Source organism: Opisthocomus hoazin, chromosome 6, assembly GCF_030867145.1.
Source record: "Opisthocomus hoazin isolate bOpiHoa1 chromosome 6, bOpiHoa1.hap1, whole genome shotgun sequence".
Taxonomy (NCBI): Eukaryota; Metazoa; Chordata; class Aves; order Opisthocomiformes; family Opisthocomidae; genus Opisthocomus; species Opisthocomus hoazin.
This window is the reverse complement of record NC_134419.1, coordinates 44207049-44228405: the sequence shown is the minus strand read 5'-3', so window position 1 is coordinate 44228405 and position 21357 is coordinate 44207049. Positions and strand designations below refer to the sequence as shown.

Here is a 21357-nt window from a genome sequence, read left to right as displayed (position 1 = left end):
GGACAAATTCTGGCTGAAGTAAACAACAGAGCTGTTGGTAACCGATGAAACCAATCTAGGCTAGCTGAGGATGTGGCTTTCCAGTCATTCTGAGCTCTAGTTCTCCAAACCTAAGTAAAACAAACTTCAGTTTTTTTATAGCTCTGGGTTTCTTCTTCCTATATAATTCCCATTACTAGGGAGCATTTTGTGCCTTTAGGTAGCTGTAGCACTTCAACACTAAGACGGGCAGATCCTTGACACTATATTATAAGAAATGTACAAACAAATCTGCTAACGTATGACGTAAGGGAAGACAAAAACAGAGGACGGGCTAATCACAAAGGCAAATTTCTCCCCTCTGAAATTTTGTCCATTTTTAACCTTGTCTTTAGATTAGTTTCTGTTTCCCAGTTAAAATACCAGGCTTCTCACTTCTGCAATGAAGTTTCTTAAACCTGGGAAACGCTCCCAAAAAATAACGTAAGAAAAAAAAAACAACAACAAAACCAGTGGTAAATGAGATACAAGATGGGGCCAACCATAAGGGCCGAAAACAACTTCTTGTAGTGAGCCTACATTTGGAATAATCAACCCTTCTCCTTACTAAAACTGTTTTACCTACGTCATCACGCATTAACGTCGTCGTTGTCTACGCTTGCAGCCAGGCCAGAGATTTTCCCCTCCCTCCCAATATAATTTCCTGGTATTGACAGACACGTTCACGCGCTGGATGTGTGGACGTCTACCCAGCACACCGCAGGCAGAGGCGAGCCTTCCTGGCCACCGTCCAAGCCAGCTGTAAACGAGCCAGCTCCAAACTGGAAGCTGTGTAAGCACAATTAGCGCAGCAGTAAGCCTGATCTAACACAGCCTGCCAAGAGACCAAGCTTATTAGCTCAGGCTCAACGCAATGCTAACAATGGATATGGGGCTTCTGGTTTGGCTCTGCACAGAATGTGGCCAGCTGAAGATGGGCAGACCAAGCTTGTGCCTGCTCACGAGATGTGGTGTAGGTACATGGTAGCTCGGCATACTCCCCTCTACTCCAAGGACTGGTGGTTTCCCTCTACGTGAACTTCCAAAACGCTCTGTCTGCAGACCAACAGGACCTGAGGGCTGCTAGCAGATGGAGGGAACAGGGTCTCCAGGTGAGAACTTCAGAGGCAGAGTGAGAGAGAAGGCACCAGGCAGGAGACAGCCACCAGAAACACCAAAGGTGAGAGGGAAGGGCAGGGCAAAGAACTACAAGACTCTACGAACTGCTCAAGAGCTCTCCAACTCTAGCCTCTTGACTTCTAACGGGACCAGGGCAGCAACGACCAAAAAAATCCACATGACCATACCCTAGATGTTGAATGGACTCTCTGCATGGGCAGGCATCCGTCGCACCAACCAATGAAGAACCCAGTCCATTTGGTGGATGTTTGAACAGTCCAAACGACGAATGTGCTTGGGAGAACGAAATTCTAGCCAACTGGGACCCGAGAAAACAGTGTTCCTCTGATGTCATAGTTTATATTAAAGGAGCAGTGATAATCTGGTGGCTGGCAATAATTTGTAAGAGAAACCTAAGGATTCAGAGCAAAATGAGACAAAAACCAAAAGGTAGCAATGAAAACCATCCGAGGGGGAAGCATGTTGTAAGAGGAATGCTTAAAGAGACCAGGACTGTTTACATTTAAAAGGATAGTAATAAAATGGTCATTGCTAAACTACATGAAACAGAAACCAGCCTACAGAAGCTAGTGAGCTTCTGCCCTCCCAGTAAGACAGCGCATGAGCAAGAGCAAATTCCATTAAATTAATGACACATTCAAAGACAACACCTTCCTATTCAAGACGTCATTATTTTGTTGAGTTCTCCGCCACCAGACAGTTGCTGCGGCAAATACTCAGCATCTTTGCAAGGTGCTGTTCCTGCCCATTTTCTTCTTCCTCCCACTCTATTTGGAAAGGAGTATTTTTAGTTTTCAGCTGCTCGAGCTTCCCGCTGTAGGGGACAGGTATAAGTGAGTGAGAGAAGCTGCTGCAGACACGCTCCTCCGCGTATTCACATTCTGCAGCTCCATCAGGTTTATTTTCACTCGTGAGATATTAGGTTACGTTGTGTATATGGAGGTTTTCCACGATTTGTTAGCTCAAAATCTTCCCTTTAAGAAGCCTCGGCTTGATCCGTGGTGCAGACTACGACACCTTCTCAGCAGAGTACAACCAGTGTAAGTACCTGGCCCTGCCCCTCAGCTCGGGCTGTTCTCCTGCCGGCACTTCACGCAGTATTTCCCGCGCCCCGATAACACAGGCATATCTTTACGATTCAAGGCAGCATTTGAACCACTGATAGGTGCTTCAAAGCAAATTTTTTCCTCCCTTTTCCCCGTTCTTTCATAAACTTCTAAAAACATAAACAAATCAAACAGGATTAATCGTACCAGGTTAAGAGATGGACTCAGCCATAGACAAAAGCGAACCTGAGAGCTGAGATTACACTTGCATTGTTCTTTTGTCTTCAGAAGGAAATACATTTCTCTTTCTCTTTTCCCACTCGAAGGCCTGAAACAGAAAGCTGTGCTATCAGAAATATCAAGGCCTAATAAAATTTGTGAAAAAAGTTGTACCTCGAATTTTCTCACTTCAATAGGATTAAATAGAGGAATTTAGTTAAATACTGTTCAATATGAAACATTTAAAAATCCACAACAGTATTATTATTATTGCAGGCTAATTTAACCTTACTTAGAATTTGTCAGTCGTTTAAAAATACAAATATAACAAATAAACGTCAACCGTTAACAGACTGTTCTGACAACCAGACCTCAACTTGCACACGCACATCTCGTATCTAAAATATGTCTGATACATACAAAGCACCTATGCGCAAACTGTATAAGTCAAATTAACTGCTCAGTCAACTCTCCTCACATGAGCTTTCAGAAAAAAGACAGAAATTCTTGGCTTGTAAAGCAGCTGATCTAAAGCACCCTAGAAGAACATGTTTCTAATAGCTGGAAGAAAACACTGAGGAGATAAACCAGATGAAGGGGAAAAGGGAGGGTAGAGAAGTAAAATATTTGCCGGTTAGCTACAAATACTTTTGTATCGAACGAAAATAAATATTCCTTCAGTGCATTATTTCTTTTGGAAGTACTTCTCTGCACAGAGGAATGCAAGCTGGCATCCTTTCTATGGCCATAAAAATCTTGTCCATATCACTGTAAAATAGGTTTAGTACAGAACACAACAATCTCCCATACAGTCACCTGATAAACAGAATACTTGAATACGGATTCTATTTGGTCTCCCTTCACAGCAACACTTAAAAAAAAATAAATTAAATTAAAAAAAAAAGTCAAAAGCCATCTGCCAAAGGAAGTATCTCAGACTCAAAGGCCCGTTTACACTCTGTATGTGTACACTGCTTTTTCTTTAGACAAAATAAAACCAGGATAAACTGCCCCGTGACTGCAGAAGGTCCTTCTATTTTTAACCAATGCTGTCCTGCCAGTATCAATTCATCCAGATACAGAATCTTTCATTAAAAATATGATTTATTATGGTTGCTTTTCACTGTGCTGAAGTGACATCTTTCCCAACCACTGTCAAAGGCAATTACGAACACAGAGCTTTTGAGAAGAAGTTTCAGCCGTGATTCCGGCTGGCCTGCCTTAACCAAGTCTCCTTATAAAGACTGGGGAAGTCTTAGAAGGCAAGGGGCAAAGCCAGACGGCACGAGAAGTATTATTCAGAGACACATATTATCACCGTAAAATTAACTGTGACAAGTCATTGCACATTCTCACGAATGCACAGAAGCTACACACCAGTGAGATACACTACAGAACAAGACAAAACTCCGGCACATCTCCAAAAAAAGGGAACTCTTGTACACTAATTCTGCTAACGGGTGGATTTGTGTCCCTTTCTCCCCTGAAACTTCAAGCGCGACAGCAGGTTACTAAAAAGCACAGCGCTGAAGACAACTGACGAGAGAAGTTACCAACATTTTGCTGTTACACTGTACTAGGTTTCTTGGGTATTTCTCCACATCTCTACATGATCACTTGGGGATTTAAAAACACCCCAAACATATACAAGCAGATAATGCTCAACTTCAAACACAGTTTGCCTTTGAATTGTGGCTTGCTTTTATAAAAGATAACTTCAATACTAAAGCGTTTATATTTAAGCTGATAGTTGAAACAGTCTGTTTCTCCCCACGTATCAGCAGCCCAATAGCTTCAGGACTACTTCTTAGCTCTGTACCATTCCCTCTCAGCCGACTGCTGGAGCTACAAACCAGTAGGTACCACCATCCTAGACCAGACCAAACCAGCAGACTTTGACCAATTATCATCGCATGCATTTTGCACCACAGGATCCAAGAGTTTTCTACTGATAACCACTAAGGTAAGCTGGGGGAAAAAAGGACTCTCCGTTCCTCCCTCCAGTACTGACGTGACCAGAGGCAGAGCACCCAGAAAGGAGCGGGAGCACTACCAGTTCATCTGGCTGCCTCTGGACCCAAAGCACGCCTCAGCTCAGCTTTACAGATCTGAAATTGCAGAAATGCAAACAGGGTAAGTGGTTCAACCTAGCGAGCAACTGCTGTACCCCATCTGCCTACCCTCACAATGTGGGAGCACTTCCAAAATTATCACTACAACCACCTCCAACGGTTCTTCCCATCTTCTTTGAGACAGGAAGATGCCCATATTTTCTGACATCTATTTCTGTCAACAAAGCTGGTTTGGGGAGAGACAATTTCCCTTCCTCAAACCTCCAGCCCTTTTTCCTGCTGTGTCTTTGCCTTCTTCCCACCCTAGGACCTTCCCAGCTCTTCTGTTCACGACTTTGCTCCTCTTCCTTCTTTCCCTTCTTCTGTTGTCCAACACTTGTGCTGCTGTGTGCACACAGGCATGTGGGGGTACCCGCAGGAGCCAGACAGTACGGCACCTGTGGCAACTAGACATTACATATTTCACTGAAACAAATCCTAAGTCTTGCTTTATTAAAGTAAACAATGCTACACTTCCATACCAGGAGAACATCATTAGGTAATCAGTCACACTTCAAGATGAGCTTCACAAAGTTTGGTAGGGGAGAGGAAGGAGCAAGGCAGCCCTGTCGCTGCGCCGCACCCAAGCCCTCGCTCAATTCCAGATCTACCGAGGATCCTCCTCGGTATGCCAATTCAGCACCCAAATTTTGGAAAAAAAAAAAATCTACTGTTTTGTACTTTAAAGGAGAGCTCTAAGACAAACTATGCTGCCTTTTAGTAACTCTGGTGTAACTAATAACCTGACTCAGCAACAAGCCTATCTTGATATGGTTACAAGCCTTCCGCTGACCGTGCCCAGAGCCCCCTCACAGAATACGCAGCCACTTTGCTGGGGTGGCTTTTCGCCACGGCAAAGCTGGAACAAGAAGTTCCTACCTGGCCGCTTGCTCCCAGCTTCCCTCTCACTGCCCTCTCCCCAGCCCTCCCCGGCAGCGTCAGGACAGCTTTGCGGTACTGCATAGGGAATGCCATCAGTTAAGCTAAAAATAGTCCATTCATCCCCCCCCTCCCCATTTTTGGCAGGTTATTTTTAAAACAGATCACTTCTCTGCCCTTGTTCAGGAGGCAGCTCGGCTCGGCTGGAAGGGCGGCGGTGGAGGAGGAGGAGATGCATCTCTGCCAGCTCAGGGGTGTCAGAGGGGCTGCAGGGTCTCCTCGAGCCCACCCTGCCGCCAAGCCGCAACGTACCCACGGCATTACTGACCGACACCGGAGCCCTCACAATCCCAGTTTGAGCTGGTGCTCGCGACGTCTCAGAAGGAGCACGTGCTACTCCTACAAAGAAGTCTGCATCATCTTAACCCTCGTACCCCAGGAGCCAGAACTAATTCTGTGCTTTTCTGATTTGACTTGGGGATTCGACGCCGCCGCAGCCGGACTTCGGAAGCGGCTCTTCGCTGTAACTGGGTTTGAGCGCTCATCTTCTGTTTGCGTGACGCTGGCTTGCAAGGTGACAGCTATCAAGTCAGATTACTAAGCGCCACTCACAGCGACACATGCCAAAAGTAAACCATTAAGGCTGTCTAAATAGCAGAGCTAGGCTCAATACGCAGGTCGGCAGGTATTACATTAATTAAGAAATAACGCTAGACAAACGCAATTAAAAAAGTGCCAAATATCTTTTCATTGTTTTCTTTAACACACAGATGAATTCCTAAAATTCACTGGACTGATCAGATTAAAACTCCTCTGAATTCCTAAAAAACTCCACATCTAAAGTGTAATGAATTTAGTTTGACAAAAAAAAAGGCAGGGGGAGGAGGGGAAATGTAATAATTAAAAAACCCCCAAGCCTCCTCGCCCCCCTGCTCTTTCTGTGTGTTTATGAAGCCCCCGGAAATACCACGGCAAACATTCCAGCTCTACAGCAGCGAGCCCACGTGACCCGCAGGCACAGCACGGAACTGCTTTCCCAAGTTTCTTCAGGGAACAGAAAAGGGATTTTTTTTTTTTCTCAATTATTTTTTAAACCAGGATCCAAGTCTAGGGAAATCTCCAGGAAATTTTCTGGAACAGTTTTATAACAGGGTGTTTTCTGGTGTGTTTTTTTTGGTTGGGTGTTTCAGTTTGGGGTTTTTTTTTTGGTGGTGGTTTTTGCTTTTGTTTTGTTTTTTGTTTGTTTGTTTTTTAATTATTTACTGCATCTCTATGCCTGCATGTTACTGTTATAATAAAAGACCAAGTTTTTAGACCTATATTCAGGGGGCATAAAATACAGTATGCTCTTTAAGGCACCACTAAAAATTATTTGCAATGTCCTCTAAATCTCCTATTAGAGTTACAATCAGTACTATTGTATTTCTTATTACAGCCACGGTCTTTTTCTGGCGAAAATTACGGCACACTTAAAACCTCTCCTCCTTCTAGTCTTCCAGTATGATTTCAGTTTGAACTATTAATGAAAGAATTTATGCACACAAGCTTTGCTAAACGTTATGAAAAAGTACTCAAAATGTGAACTTGAATAACCACCTTCCATTTTTACAAACAATCATGTGTAAGTACTCGGAAGTAATCGTTTAAAATGTAGGAGTAGGGATGAATCACAATGTAATCGTTGAGTATCGGTCAAAATTTGTGTTTTGTCTTAAAACAAAACAGCAGAAAGTATCACCATACAGCACGGCGACCGGTCCTGCAGTACCAAAGCGCAGCCAACGGCAGGCACGCACCACCAACCCGCTTTTGTAGCCATGTCAGAACCGCTACTAATTATCAGAGGTAAAAGAAGGATGGCATTTCTGCTGGAAGCAAGTTTGACACTTCAGTCTTTCCTCTCCTCTCTCTTTCAGCCTACAAATATTAGTCCTACACGTTTTTCTCCCATACAGCTCTTGAAAAGATTGAGTTTTTCAAGGTTGAGAGCGGCCAGAAATGTTCATCAAGAAATGCCTTCAGGTCAACCGTCTGTAGCTCATCGAAGGGCAGCACTGAAAATACGGACGAGGGGTGGAGGACTATATGATAAGCATGGTAGAGCAGATTTAAAAAAGGAAAAAAAATAAAGTCTATGTTCTGACGATCATTAACTTTTTTCCTTTTGGAAACAGGTTCAGTTATCACCCATCGGTGATGACAGGCACAAGGGTGCTGACTCCTCCCCCCCAATTTCAGCTGCATTCAAAATGACTACAAATACGTGGAAGTGTACTTAATGCTGTTTCCGAATATAAGGAAATGCCACGAGGATCTGACAAGGAGTGAAAGTGGAGATGACCCACATAACAGCGTAAGGAAAAGCAGCTGGTCTGCAAGAAAATGAAGATGTACACTAAATTCTTGAGAAGTTCTGAGCTACGCTGGAAATAAGGCAAAGATGAGTACTTATCGCTTTATAAAACACTTCAAATACCCACAAAAAGCCAAAACAAAGCAAAAGCAGCAACAGAACAAGTTTGCAAAGATGATTTTTCTGAAGGGGGGAGGCAACAGAAACCCTGGAGTGCCCACTCCGTGTCTCTCTAATTCTGTACAGCAGCCAGACACGAGCTATTGAACACCTGATTGAAAGAACTGTTCATTCCTACTCAGGGATTTCTACTGTGTTTATTATAAATGCACATTTATTGGCAGCAAGTAGAACATATTATTGCTCTGTTTTATAGCTCAAAAGGCTCATGCGAGGAGTAATTTGTTTGTATTCCATATCAGGATCAATACTGTACCAGGGATAACCCGAGGAATGTTTCTGCTGAGGGCTTTGCTTGCGGTGTTGTGTTGTCGCAATCAATTGACCTAACAGGACTGCTTCTTCAAACAACAAATAAACTTGGAGAGGGACCAGATCAGCCCTTAAAGCATCAAACACGATGCAGCGACCGGAAAAAGCCTGAAGGCCCGCAAGTATTTTTACCGCCTGATGGTCCATAAAGCTTTCCTACCTGAGTATTTCCCCCCGGCCCGTCTTCCTCTTGTCTCGGTAGCTGGGGACCGTTTCCTTGACGCCCTCACACAACCAGATCCATTTCCCTGCAATAAAAACACAAGACACGTCACGCTCCCGTTCTCCTGCCTAGCACGGCAGCATCTGATAGAGCTCATTGAGCATTTCGGAGCCCAAGGACCAAGCCTGGAGGACCAGATCCGAGGCTAGGTTGGGGGTCCAGCCTAGCTCCACCACCCCCAAACTTCTGAGATTCACGCCAGCAATCGTACAGGTTTTCACGCCTGGAACAGTGAGACGAGGAACAGATAAGAAGAATTCTGTCGAGGCTTACATCAAAATTTGCTGAGCCAAACGGTGGTTTGTTTGAGGTTTTTTTCCCCAGTTAAAGGTCATGCTGAAGTCTCTTTTATTCTCTTTATAAAGGGTACTCGCTGACTGTTGTCAGCTGAGTACCATTAAAAGAAAAATAAGCCAACCCTCAAGCTCTGCCTAAGCGAATACGCCAAAATACCTCAAAACCACCGTCCTGCCTGCAGCAAAACAAAGCAAGCTTATGGATGACGCTGGCACAGCGCTGTGACTTCTAGGAAGTGCTTTTTAATTACAAGGAACAGCTGCAAAGGTAGACAGGGGAACGTTTAGGGGCAGCATTTACTTTGCTACAGGCGGTAGCAGCAGGCAGACAAGGTGTCCTTACAGCCTGACACTACCAGGCTCAGCAACTCAGCAAGTACTGAGGAGAGGAACACGATGAGTACATCTTGCTTCTTGTTTGACTAACTTCCAAATAACTTTGCTGGAAAATTCTTTTGCATGAAACATGAAAAAGCAAGTATTGTGGAAAAAAAAAAAAATAACAGATGCAATTCGTGGCCAGTCCAGGTTCCCGCCCCATGGCCCAGCTGTGGGAGCAGACACCTCTGGAACAACTCGTATCATACAGAAGTCACAGGTGACTCAAAAAACGGAAAACAGAATCCTCAAGTTATTACAAACAGCTTGTTGTTTCATTTCATGTTTGTTCTGCATATTTATTCTGTTCACTAATGATTCACACAGAAAAAAAGGTGTCTGAAAGCCATCTGCTAGACGCAGCCACCCCACCCCGACATGTCCAGTGCCACCGGGGGACCGTCTGCTTCGGCCAGCAGCTCTGCTGGCTTTCTTGTCCCCCACCAAACAGCGGTTTTGGAGAAGTTACATATTGACAGGCACCCTGGATGAATGATTGGCTCTTAAGACCTCATTGAACTGTGGATGTTTTCCCTCAGAATATATTTATTCTCGTCCAGAAGTTTTCCCCAGTGCTTTTGTTCTGCTTATACAAGCCAGGAAAAACATGTTAATCGATTCAGATTTAGTATGTGTTAACGTGACCTTCTCGGCGAATGCAGACTGGGTCTTTAATGAAGTTGGAATTAGTTATTTATCCCACTCCTAAGTTTGTTCTTCCTAAGGATAAACTTTGGTTCCACCTGCCCCGGGAGCTGGGTACAGTTCCAGGCGCAGCAGGACAGGACTTCGGCAAACGGGGCTGTAGCATTTACTCAGCAGCTTGAACTTTCCCTCTCGCTTCTCCCTCCTGGACGCTTACTTCCAGCCCTGCATTTGCGCAGCTGCGTGGTCCGCTGGACCGGGGGAACTCCTCTCATTTGGCACACCGTCTCGCAAACCGCCCTGCCAACAGAACGCAGGGAGCGGGCACAGGGCGGGAGCCATCAGCCGCGACAGCAGAGGGTAGGAACCGAGCCTGCTTAAACCAGCTTGAACCAACCCTAGTGAGGCCCCATCTGCAGTGCTGTGTCCAGTTCTGGACTCCCCAGTGCAAGAAAGATGAGGGGCTACTGGATACAGTCCAGCGGAGGGCTACAAGGATGATGAGGGGACTGGAGCATCTCTCCTACGAGGAAAGGCTGAGGGAGCTGGGCTTGTTCAGCCTGAAGAAGAGAAGGCTGAGAGGGGACCTTAGAAATGCCTACAAATATCTGAAGGGTGGGTGTCAGGAGGATGGGGCCAGACTCTTTTCAGTGGTGCCCAGCGACAGGACAAGGGGCAACGGGCACAAACTGAAGCAGAGGAAGCTCCATCTGAACATGAGGAAGAACTTCTTCCCTCTGAGGGTGACGGAGCACTGGAATGGGCTGCCCAGGGAGGTTGTGGAGTCTCCTTCTCTGGAGATATTCAAGACCCACCTGGACGTGGTCCTGTGCAGCCTGCTGCAGGTGACCCTGCTCCGGCAGGGGGGTTGGACTGGGTGACTCACAGAGGTCCCTTCCAACCCCTAAGATTCTGTGACTCTGTGAACCGCACTGCTGCAGCACCCGAGGCCAACGCTTCGCTCCCCTCCTCTGGGCTTTTCTTCTGCCCATCTGTAACGCTGCCACCACAACTCCTATTCTGTTTTATAAAGCACCCCTTAAAAGGGCTATCCCTGTTCACATTGCTGTGAGTTCACTTTACAGACCACCCACCCACCCCTGTCGCCAATCAGCTCCAAGCTTCTTCTGAGGACACTGGCACTGTCCCCACTGTCATCTGCTCCCTGGTTTCACCCCGCAACCTGCTCAGGGGGCTGCACCATCTCCCCTACCGCTGCCCCAGCCTCCTCCCATGCCCTCACACCAGCCCGACTCCACCAGCACACCTTGCAGGGTTCTGCTCTGAACGGGAACCAGTTTCTTGAAAAAAATTAATCAGCTTGTTATTAAAGCCTGATCGGTTCTCTCATCCTGTTTCTAGGAAAATCCCCCAGACAGTCTCACTGGCACAGTCTGGGGGTAGCGGGCTACATCCAAAAATGAGAATGGATGAGTGGGGAAGAGGAGACAACTGGAAACACCTCACGCCTGGCATCAGCCCCCCCCTCTCCAGGTGTGGAACCATGGCCTCGCCGCAGCACAGCTCGCTGCCACACAACCTCCACCCTTCCCCCTCCCGGTCCATGGCCCGCGACGCAGCTGCACCAGCAGACACCGGGAAGCACCAAGCCCTTCCACAGATTCCCACCGGTGCCGGGGCAGGGAGCTGCCGGGTGCGAATCGTGGAAGAACGGAGGGGAACCGGCATCTGGGGATTCTTTCTGCTCTTCCAGTTCCAGCAGAGGGAGCACAAAAACGCACGTTTTTTGGCCAAATGCTTTTTTTGACTACGAACCGCTCGATATTTGAAATCCCAGGCACTTCATATGAGATTATTCCTATAGCAATGCATGTGTGGTGCATCATAAGCACATAACAGACAAAACCCTTTCTCCCAGGAGATCACACTGTAAAAACCAATACGGTGAAGGAGACGGCCAACACAAGCAGGGAAGGCTGCCGAGATCGAGAGCAGGAAGGAGAAGCAACACAGTAGGGCTGCCAGCTCCGGCGATTCTATCCTGTCTCCTGCAATACCAGGAATTTTTCCTAAAGCCACCTCTGCAAAGTCTGATCGTCACATAAAAATTTCAGCTTTCAGATTTTTGTTTGTTTGTTTTAAAGGCTGTATCTCCAGACTCCCAAAGTTCAAAAGCAAAGCTGTAAAGGTGAGTCAGGTGAACCCCAAAGACACAAGAACCAGAAAAGAAGTAGAAGAATCCCCAAAATTTGTTGCCTGTCCATCGTGGGCAAAACAATCTCAACTCAAAGAATTCTATTTAATTTTAGTTTGTTTATTGCCAATTAATGCACTTCCAATCACTGTTTCAGAAGTTGAAGAAAAAGAGGAGACAAAGCAGTTCAGCAAACACTGAAGGAAAATCTTTTCATCCCCCTTCGCAAGGCTGAACTTCAGGCAAAGACCTCTCCTCCCCGCTCTCTCCTGCCCTATGTCCCCTCGTTTCTGCCACACGTTCCACTCGGTCCAGCCCAGCGCCTCCGGTGAGGCCACAGGCAGCATGGGAGGCCGTGGGTTCTGCGTGCAGGCGCTTCTGCCAGCTCCTCCTCGCTTCCCGCGTGTCCTTCCACTACTCCTTGCTGCTTCAGCTTCATTTCCCCTGTCCCAGCCCGGAGTCCTCCTCCACCAGTCCCAGTCCCCAAGGGTCGTCCTTGCTTCGGTCCGGGTGGCTGCAGTCCCTCCAGGGTGCCCTCACGACAGCCTGGGGCATTCCCAAATCCCTCGGGGGCATTCCCGAAGGGCAGCCCAGGGGATGTCCCCACCCCTGCGGCCCCTGCCACCAAACCCACCAGTTTAGGCCCAATACACCAGGCAGTTTCAACATTTTTCTTTCAACACGGTGCTCTAGTTCTTAGTGATTTTGCCAAGATGAATCAATGGAAAAGGTCAACATACATAAGGGAAACGCCGAGAGCAAACTGTGTATCACGGCAAGTCTTAAAATTAAAGAAACACCAAGGGTGGAACTGGAAGAAATCCAACAGGGAAGCAACACAGAGTTCATATTTAGGCCTCCTCCATCTCATTTCAACTGACTTAGGTCAAGCACACAAAAAAAAAAAAGCCACTTTCCTTGCTTTCTCTTCATGCCCTGGTCCCACCTGGTGGTCCCACCAGCTTTTAGAGACAGGACTCTTGTCTCTGATCTTCTTGGACTATTATAGATCTTCCTGGACTACTACAGATCTTCCTAGAGCCCCACGTTCCTTCCTCAGCCTTATCCTCTGAGGAAAGCAAAACGGACCCCAGGATATCGCACCGCCTACATCTCAGCACTTGGCCTGCGCTGGACTTCAGTAACTGTACATAAATAAAATTCTAAGGGTAACCAAGAGCAAAACCTTCAGTTTCCATATACAAAGTACCACTTGGCCTCTACATACCCAAACAAAAATGAAGAGATAGGAAATACAAAACACACAGAGAAATTCTTGGAAAACAGCAATACTGCAAAGATTAAGAGAGTTAAGTACATTGTACAATCTCCTTACGGCAATACACAAGGCAGGTGCACTTCAGGGTGTTTTTCTATTTTCACAAGTTATTTCCAAGTTCCAGCATTATTGTCCTTGAACTGCAAAATACGTTCAAACTCAAAATTCCTGTAAAACCACAGCGTGTTGGCAATCCCGACTTCTCATTTATCCAGGGCTGTAACTGGGTCGTAAGTGAAGACCACCAAGTGCTGCGCTTCCCAAATCAGCTTACTGGTCAACAAGAGTACTCGTGCTAGGTAGGAACATTTACAAGCTTCCACAGAGTGTTTAAATATTCTATGGAGCCCTTGCTCGGTATCATAGCGCTCTATCGACTCCGGGATTTTGAGAAACTTGGGCTTTTTTGCAATTCTGAAGCAACTCAAAACCAACACTGAGTGTACGCCTGATGAGCATCGGATGCTGTCCTCTGCCGAAAAAGGGGGAGTCTGCTAGCTTTAGAGAAGAGCAGCATAAAACGCTGCTAAAGTAAGCGATGTAAAATAGGTGGGGGTGTCGGAGGGGAAAAAGAGAGAAAGGGAGACTAAGCTCAAAGCAGGTTGGTGCACTCCTGTCCTGGGCAGAGACGGGGTAAGGAAGGAGAGTAAAGAACTTCCTCACTCTGAGGGTGACAGAGCACTGGAACAGGCTGCCCAGGGAGGTTGTGGAGTCTCCTTCTCTGGAGATATTCAAGACCCGCCTGGACAAGGTCCTGGGCAGCCTGCTCTGGGTCACCCTGCTTCGGCAGGGGGGTTGGACTAGGTGACCCACAGAGGTCCCTTCCAACCCTGAACATTCTGTGATCCTGTAAAGCTGGGAAGAAAGGAAGGAAGCAAAAGAAAGGGGGGGGCAGAGGGACTGCAGCTTCAAATTGACAACTTTCAGCTTTGCCTACACCTAGAATTGGTCCTTCATAATCCTCATTAAACCAAGAAGCAAAAAGCACACACACACATCTACACCACAACGCAGCAGCCACACGGCCGCAAAACACAGGCACCCATGATGGAACACAAGGGATGAACGCCCCTTCCAAACTGAAGCGGCAGCAAGCAGCCACGCTGCACTGGACCCTGCCGCACTCCGAGCCCGGCTCCACCAGACCCATCCTCCTCCCTGCCCCGACGCCAGCCCATGCCCACGTCCCAGCCCCAGCCACCCTCCTGCCCCACAGCATCGCTTCCCCGTATGGTTTGTTCCCAAAGTGGGAGCAGGTCCTGGCAGGGGGCTGCGATGGTGAGCTCCACGCCGCAGCCGCTTCAGCACGCTGTCAAACCAGCAGCTGCTGTATCGCGTCCCTACTGCAATCCGTCCTCCTGGGAGGTTTGCCAGGCTCACCCTGCTAGGCAGAATGCCACCAGGGTAGAGCAAAATAAGAAAGAACCACAGTAATAACTACTTTAATTTTTGCTTGTTCCCCCACCCCCTCCCCCCCCATTTTTCACTAGGGCAAAAGTTTTTATTCAGTCACCATTTCCTTGACTAGTTTTCCCCATTTTTTTAGCAAAAATTTACCTTTACTTTTTTCCTCTGCATAAGCAGAAATGAAAATCCATCATAATTTCACATTATTTAAAAAAAACCCACCAAACATAACTGGAGTACACTTTTTCTCAGATGTAGGACGCCACGAAGTTGCAGCTTCACAGAATCACAGAATGGTAGGGGTTGGAAGGGACCTCTGTGGGTCATCTAGTCCAACCCTCCTTCCTCCCTTTGAGATGGAGGGGAACGTTAGGGTTGCATCATACCCTCCACGTATAAGACCCAACAGCAGCAGCAAGCAGTATCACGATCTTCACTTTACAACAACAAAATCCCTCGCTTCTCCGACCCTGTGCCGCAAAAACCTGATTGCTGGAAGAACCGCTTTGTTAACCCAGCTCTCTTTTCCACGCCGCGTATGAACTTAAGACAGGCCCAGTGCACCCAAAGCCACCATCCCTGCTGTCCACGTCACTGCTCTCCCGCCACAACCCTGGAAACGCCCAAGCTCCCGGGGCAAGCTGCCCCCCAGATTTAAGGGGTCAGGAGGGTGGATTAGGAGACCCAGCCCCAGGATCGGGAAGGGGTGTAAGCAGGAACAGGAAAAAAGGACTGGGAGGACGACAGGCACTCCGGTGTGTCTTGGTGAAGAGCCACACCGCAGGTCGGCTGCGAAGCGATAACCTGATGCAGGTGGCTATTGACCCGAGCTGAAATGAGAAATATTTGGTGTGTACCCTCCGTGCGAGGGAGTGGGCCCAGCGGAGCAGCACCCCAGGCAGGCTGCTCCTCCGCAGCGCTCGCCCCAGCCCAGCAGTGCCGCAGCCAGCGACAGCGAAAACCAGCCCAGGGGCCGACGAACCCGAAACAATTAAGGTCTGCAATTCATTCTCGTTTCACCAGTGACCACGGCAGCAACGGCTCCCACCTAGCCTGCAGCAGACAGCAGCATATCAGACCACACGAGTTTCCAGCAGCGGGCCGAGCTGCCAAGGCACAGGCGCGGGGTAACAAGCACTACCAACCTTGGCTTAAACTGACCCTTTGTTCTGCAGATTGGACGTCTCTTGTAAAAGCCCATTATGAGAGACTATTTGCCATCTATTTCCGCAGCAACTTTTTTAGTTTGTTTTGTTCTATTTTCAAAAAATTTTCCCCTTCCCTTTCCCTTCTATCCTATTGTACTTACGCAGCCTTAAACAATAACCTGCTCCAGCACAGCCGTGACCGTGCTCTGAAGGAACAAAGGCTGCTTCTGGCACAGCCGGCGCATCTGACTCTCCCTCCGTCCAGCTGCCTCCATATCCCCCGCAGATTTGCAGAGCACCAGAAGCTACCGATTTCCCTCTGCTTCTCCTCTGTGTTGGATACAAAACAAACTGTAGGCAGGAGGAGTCTACTAAATTTATATTTGGAGCCTGGACTAAGGATAGAGGTGAGTCACCAGCGAGTTCTGCAGCTAATCTTGCTAAAGCAATAGGTAGGAGAAGGTTGACCTGGAAATAAAGCAGTATGCATGAACAAGATGAATTTTTTTTTAAAAAAAAAAAAAAAAAAAATCTAACTCCAGGGAGGCGGTGCAGTGGAAGCGGAGTGTCTCTGGCTCTGCTAAAGCAGATTATTGCCACATCTAGCAGTTAGCTCCCACCCAAGTAGTGTGCCACCAACTTAATTCTCAAAGCAGACCAGCAGAACAGCGAGACAGGATTAGACATGCTTGTTTTTAACCATTCGCTTGTCTCTGGCGGAATACTATCAGCACAGCGCTGGGATCAAAATTACTACCCTTCAAAACGTGCAGAGTGCACTTTTAATTTTACATGTAGCAGTTATGTCATATGGGGTTATTTATTTTTTAATTTAAAGTGGTAAAACATATTTAATCTGTTTTGAGGAAGGACCAAATTGATTTAGCAAGCAGTTCAAGGCTCTCCCTGGAGACACTCAGCAATCTGGATAGAAGTTGAGACTTCACTAAAGTCATTTTAACTGTAGGTCATAAGAAATGTCAAGATACAAAACACCAAGGATTACTAAAAATAAAGCCATCATCTCCGAGACTACCAAATGTCTCGTATTTGGCAGCAGAATTTTTTTTTTTATTTTAAATCTTTTTGGCATTACTACTCCAGCACAGCAGCAAACGGCTCTAGAGCTCCGTGTAATACGTGCGCATTACTTTTGCTGGGGGGGGGGGGGGGGGGGGGGGGGGGGGAACCCCAAACCTACATTAAGGGAAAAACACTGGGGTGAAAGAAACTTAAAACACTACGCTTGTGATGGTGGTGGTGTATCTTTTCCACCTTGTTTCCTTACACTAGACATCTTTTGTTTATAAAGAAAAAGTTTTGCTTCACCTTGGGTAGAAAAAATTCTTCCCTAATACAGTAGGAAAGAAACGGGGTTGTGTATACAGCAACTCACAGATGCAGCAAGGGAGCACAAAAGCCGATGAGGTGGTTTTTAAAGAAACCTTTAAAATCAACCAAACAAAACCCCACAAACCCTTAAACATTTCCTGAGCTTCGTGCCCAGGTTTTGTAAGGAAAACCTCTTCATTTTTTCTTCACTAGAAAGTACTTTATAAACAGTTTTTCCATGTGGAAATACCCTCAACTCCTATCCTGTAGCTTTGAGCTGGATCCTCCACTTCCTAAACCCCTTCTGTAGAACTTTCCTGAAATACCAAATATTTCCTTTGTCCGGTTGCCTCAAATAATGACGACAAACGAGGGCTCTGCCCTTCGCAGCAGAAAGTGAAAACCCCTCTGGTTTAACTTCTTCAAACAGAGGAAGTTAAAAATTAGGTACATTCATTTTCCAAACACAAGAACAGTATCTAAGAGCTCTTACTAAAGTATCTAAGGAAAACATATACAAGCCATCTACTTCTCCCACCTTTTCCTATCTGAAATAAAGCTTAGAGGTCAGCAGTGTCAAATCAAGGGCACTTTTTTTTTATCATCCCTGCCTAATAACCTTTTAAACTTGATCAATATACAAATTTCCATCCCTGCCTTGATCTCCCACTCACATGGTGGAGAGGAGAAGGGTACTTCCCCTCTTTTAGTTAAATCAGAATGGAACTCACCAGTAGACAGATATTTGAATGGAAAGAAGGACAAGTGGTGTGCTAATGACCCACATTAATGAAAATAAGTTCACGTGTGCGGAAGGAAAAAAAATGTAAAAAAAAGAAAGTAAATCCTATATGGCTGCTAGTCAACTCATTAATTAAAAATTACAAACGCTAATTTCATCGGTGTTCTCTAGGTGTGCCAAAACCCACGGATGAATGTGTATCTCTCTAAATGTGAAGCCGGGCATTTCACACAAGCTCAGATCCATCCACTGCCAAGTCCTTTTTCTTGACCGGCTTCCCAGCAGCTCACCGAACACTCTAACCATGCTCCAGCCACCTTCTTCCGTAGGACTGAACACCGCGCACGTGCGCACACACCCCAACCCACGTCCGCACGCGGCGCAGCCTGGGGACTATCGCGTGCTTTGCCTGGGCGAGCGGTGCTGTCGTGCCGGGGAAGCTGCAACGCCACGACCCAAGGAAGATGCAGCCAAACAGTTTTACAGATCCAAGCCTTTTCTGCAGATTAATGTCATAGAAATAAAAGCACCCAAAGGAATAATTGCACAGATGCCTCAGAGTCATATCTTGGGATTCAGTAGCTAGAAGCAGTCCTGCCCCTCATCTTCCCCTAAGTCCTTTGATCGCAGCAGATGACCGCTCCTTGCTGTCTATCACACAAGCCATTATGCGAGTGTTCCCAAACTGGTAGCCCTGGATGCTGGTTTTCTGGTCCCCGGGAGGGCTGCGGGGCAGGGTCCAGGACCTGCCCTCATGGCAAGCCCTGTCAGGCTGCCCACGCCGGAACTCGAGGCGATCGGCAGCTCGGAGAGGCAGCCAGCAGCGGGCAACATCGCACAATTCACGTAGACATCTGAGCTGGAAAGACAGTCACTTCCAAACAAGCTGAAGTTTGCCTCAGGATCTTCTAAGTTTTACTGCAGGCTGCTGTTAAACTCTTCCACTGATAGCATTCGTACGACTCAGATTAATTCTCTGTGACACTGACTGAGGGGGGGCAGAGACCCTAAATGAAACCACAGCCCTGCCTCACCGACTTCATCCACGTAAACACCCACTCGCTCCTCACCTGTCCTCGAAAGCCCTTTCTCTCCAACAGGCCAAAAGCTCCCAACCCATCGTACGGCCACCAGCACCCAGCCCCCACTCTGACCCGGCACCAGCCCACCGTCTAAGAGGTGAGCCCTGGACAAGCTTGCTGCGACGCTCCGAGATGTCCCACAGAATCACAGCATGGTCGGGGTTGGAAGAGACCTCTGTGAGTCATCTAGTCCAACCCCCCTGCCGAAGCAGGGTCACCCAGAGCAGGCTGCACAGGACCGCGTCCAGGCGGGTCTTGAATATCTCCAGAGAAGGAGACTCCACAACCTCCCTGGGCAGCCTGGGCCAGGGCTCCATCACCCTCAGAGGGAAGAAGTTCTTCCTCATGTTCAGACGGAACTTCCTCTGCTTCAGTTTGTGCCCGTTGCCCCTTGTCCTGTCACTGGGCACCACTGAACAGAGTCTGGCCCCATCCTCCTGGCACCCACCCATCCCTCGGACAGTGAGGCTGCTCGTACCTGGCACCTCCGCTCGACGTGGGTGCAGGGGCCGTTCGGTCAAAGAAAGGGCATTTTTGTTCAGAAAACAGCCAGAGAGTTCCGACAACCGAGGCAGGGGCGCGCGTTGCCTTCGGGCAGCTCCTCTCCGGGAAGGACGGCCATCCGAGGAGGGGTGCGCTGGAGGGAGAGCAGCTGTCTGCTCGGCCAGCGAGCCACAGCGCTCGGCTGTTCATTCTTCCTCCCACCAGAACGTGCCCCAACGCCAGCCCACCCACCGTCCCGTAAAACAAACACACACATAATGGAGGTCAGGGAGGGGGAGGCTCAGCACCAGGAAAGGGAAAAAGGGAAAAAAAGCTACCCCAGCATTTAATATTTACATGTGAATGAGATGTTTCATTAATTACACACAGAATCAATTTGCAGCTATTTTCCTTAAATTTCTGAGTCAAATCCACAGATTTGAAGCACTTTGAACTGTGCTGCGCCAGTAATTGTGGATGAATATTTTAGATCAGTCTTGAATCACTGTACTGCACACACCAAATGAACTAATAAGCTGCTAATGTGTGGACTACTAATGTATTTTTCTTTCTTTCCTAGACAGATGGAGTGCAGTCTAAAATCAGTTGAATTGGCTTCTGGGAATCTTCAGAAAGGCTTAGAAAAATCTTTAGTTCTACTGTTTTATGAAAAATACCACTCAATAGCCTGTATGCATTAAAAAGGAGCTGAGAAGATGCAGAAAAACCCAAACAAGTTTACAAAGACACGAAGGAAGAGTTGGACGCTTCATGGCACTACTGAGAACGACAACGAAGAGTGCACTGTGAAATGTTGTTATAGGATTATCGAAAAGACAGACATGCTTGCTACCTATATGATATTTATCACAATACGTCCATTTACGGGCAGTCATTTAAATCACATATTTAAAATCGCGTATCAGTTCTGTAATCTGACAGATGTGTTCTAGTTTGCAGAAGCATCTGTTGAGTCATCAGGAGATCAGAATAGTTAATTGCACTTTGGGGATGCTTTCAGAGATTAGAAGTTCCCTTCTTTCAAGCAAATTTTAAGTGTCCTCATACATTTTCAAAATTAACATATGCACACACACTCCAGCAAAATTAATGTCTGAAATGTAAAGAATAACTTCCCTGAGGGACGAACTGTTTTCTTCCGCCTCCTGTATGCCCTGCCTCACGCTGGGCTCAGCAACGTGGGACAGAAAACAAAGACACAACTCGAATCATGCCTAATTCTGAAATACAAACTAAGACACAGCCTACCCTGGCTGGGCAAAGAACGCAGGGAACGCTGCCGTCGGTCAAGAACTTCTGGAAGAAATATGTAACGGCTGAAAACTGCTAGATGATGTCTGCCATCTCCTTTTGGCAAAACACCTATAATTACATTTCAGAAGCTTTTATTACTGTTTATTCTAAAGGAAACGCTGTGCAGGCTGTATCTTTCACAACCACAAGAGTATGAGACAAGCCAGGAGAACCACCCACAAGAGCAAAGATGGGCTGAACGACATCAAGCCATTCCCCCATCTGAAGCTGTACCAACTGCTTCTTATACGCAGCTAGGGGCTGGAGGCAAGCAATCTCCGTTCAAACACCTAATTATCCAAATATCTGAATTAAAAACATCAAAAAACCTTGGGGAAGACTGCTATGAGCTTTCAACACGTGTGAGCAATTACATCTTTCCCATGCTTCCAACCCGAATTTCCTTGCAACCTTCTGGCCTTCACAGCAGTAGGAGGATTAAGAAAATGTATTTCTTAGGAAGAAGGATCCATCTTATAAATTTTGATTTAGCAGTGGATTTTTTTCATGTGGTTGGTGTTTTACCAAAAAAAAAAACAACCCAACAAAAGGAACCAAACAAAAAAGGTATCATCTACCGTTTCTTGGACATGACTGAATCTCTCTGGTCTGTAG

At 46.9% G+C, this 21357-nt stretch overlaps 1 protein-coding gene across 5 annotated transcripts in view; it reads right to left on the bottom strand.

Moving 5' to 3' along the window:
• Positions 1-21357, bottom strand: part of ZMIZ1 (zinc finger MIZ-type containing 1) — a 363339-nt gene that overhangs the window by 228354 nt on the left and 113628 nt on the right. For all 5 annotated transcript variants that reach the window (XR_012764244.1, XM_075422954.1, XM_075422952.1 and 2 more), the window contains exon 3: positions 8419-8506. The gene's annotated coding sequence lies outside the window, so the exon portion shown is untranslated. The remainder of the gene's footprint in view (positions 1-8418; positions 8507-21357) is intronic.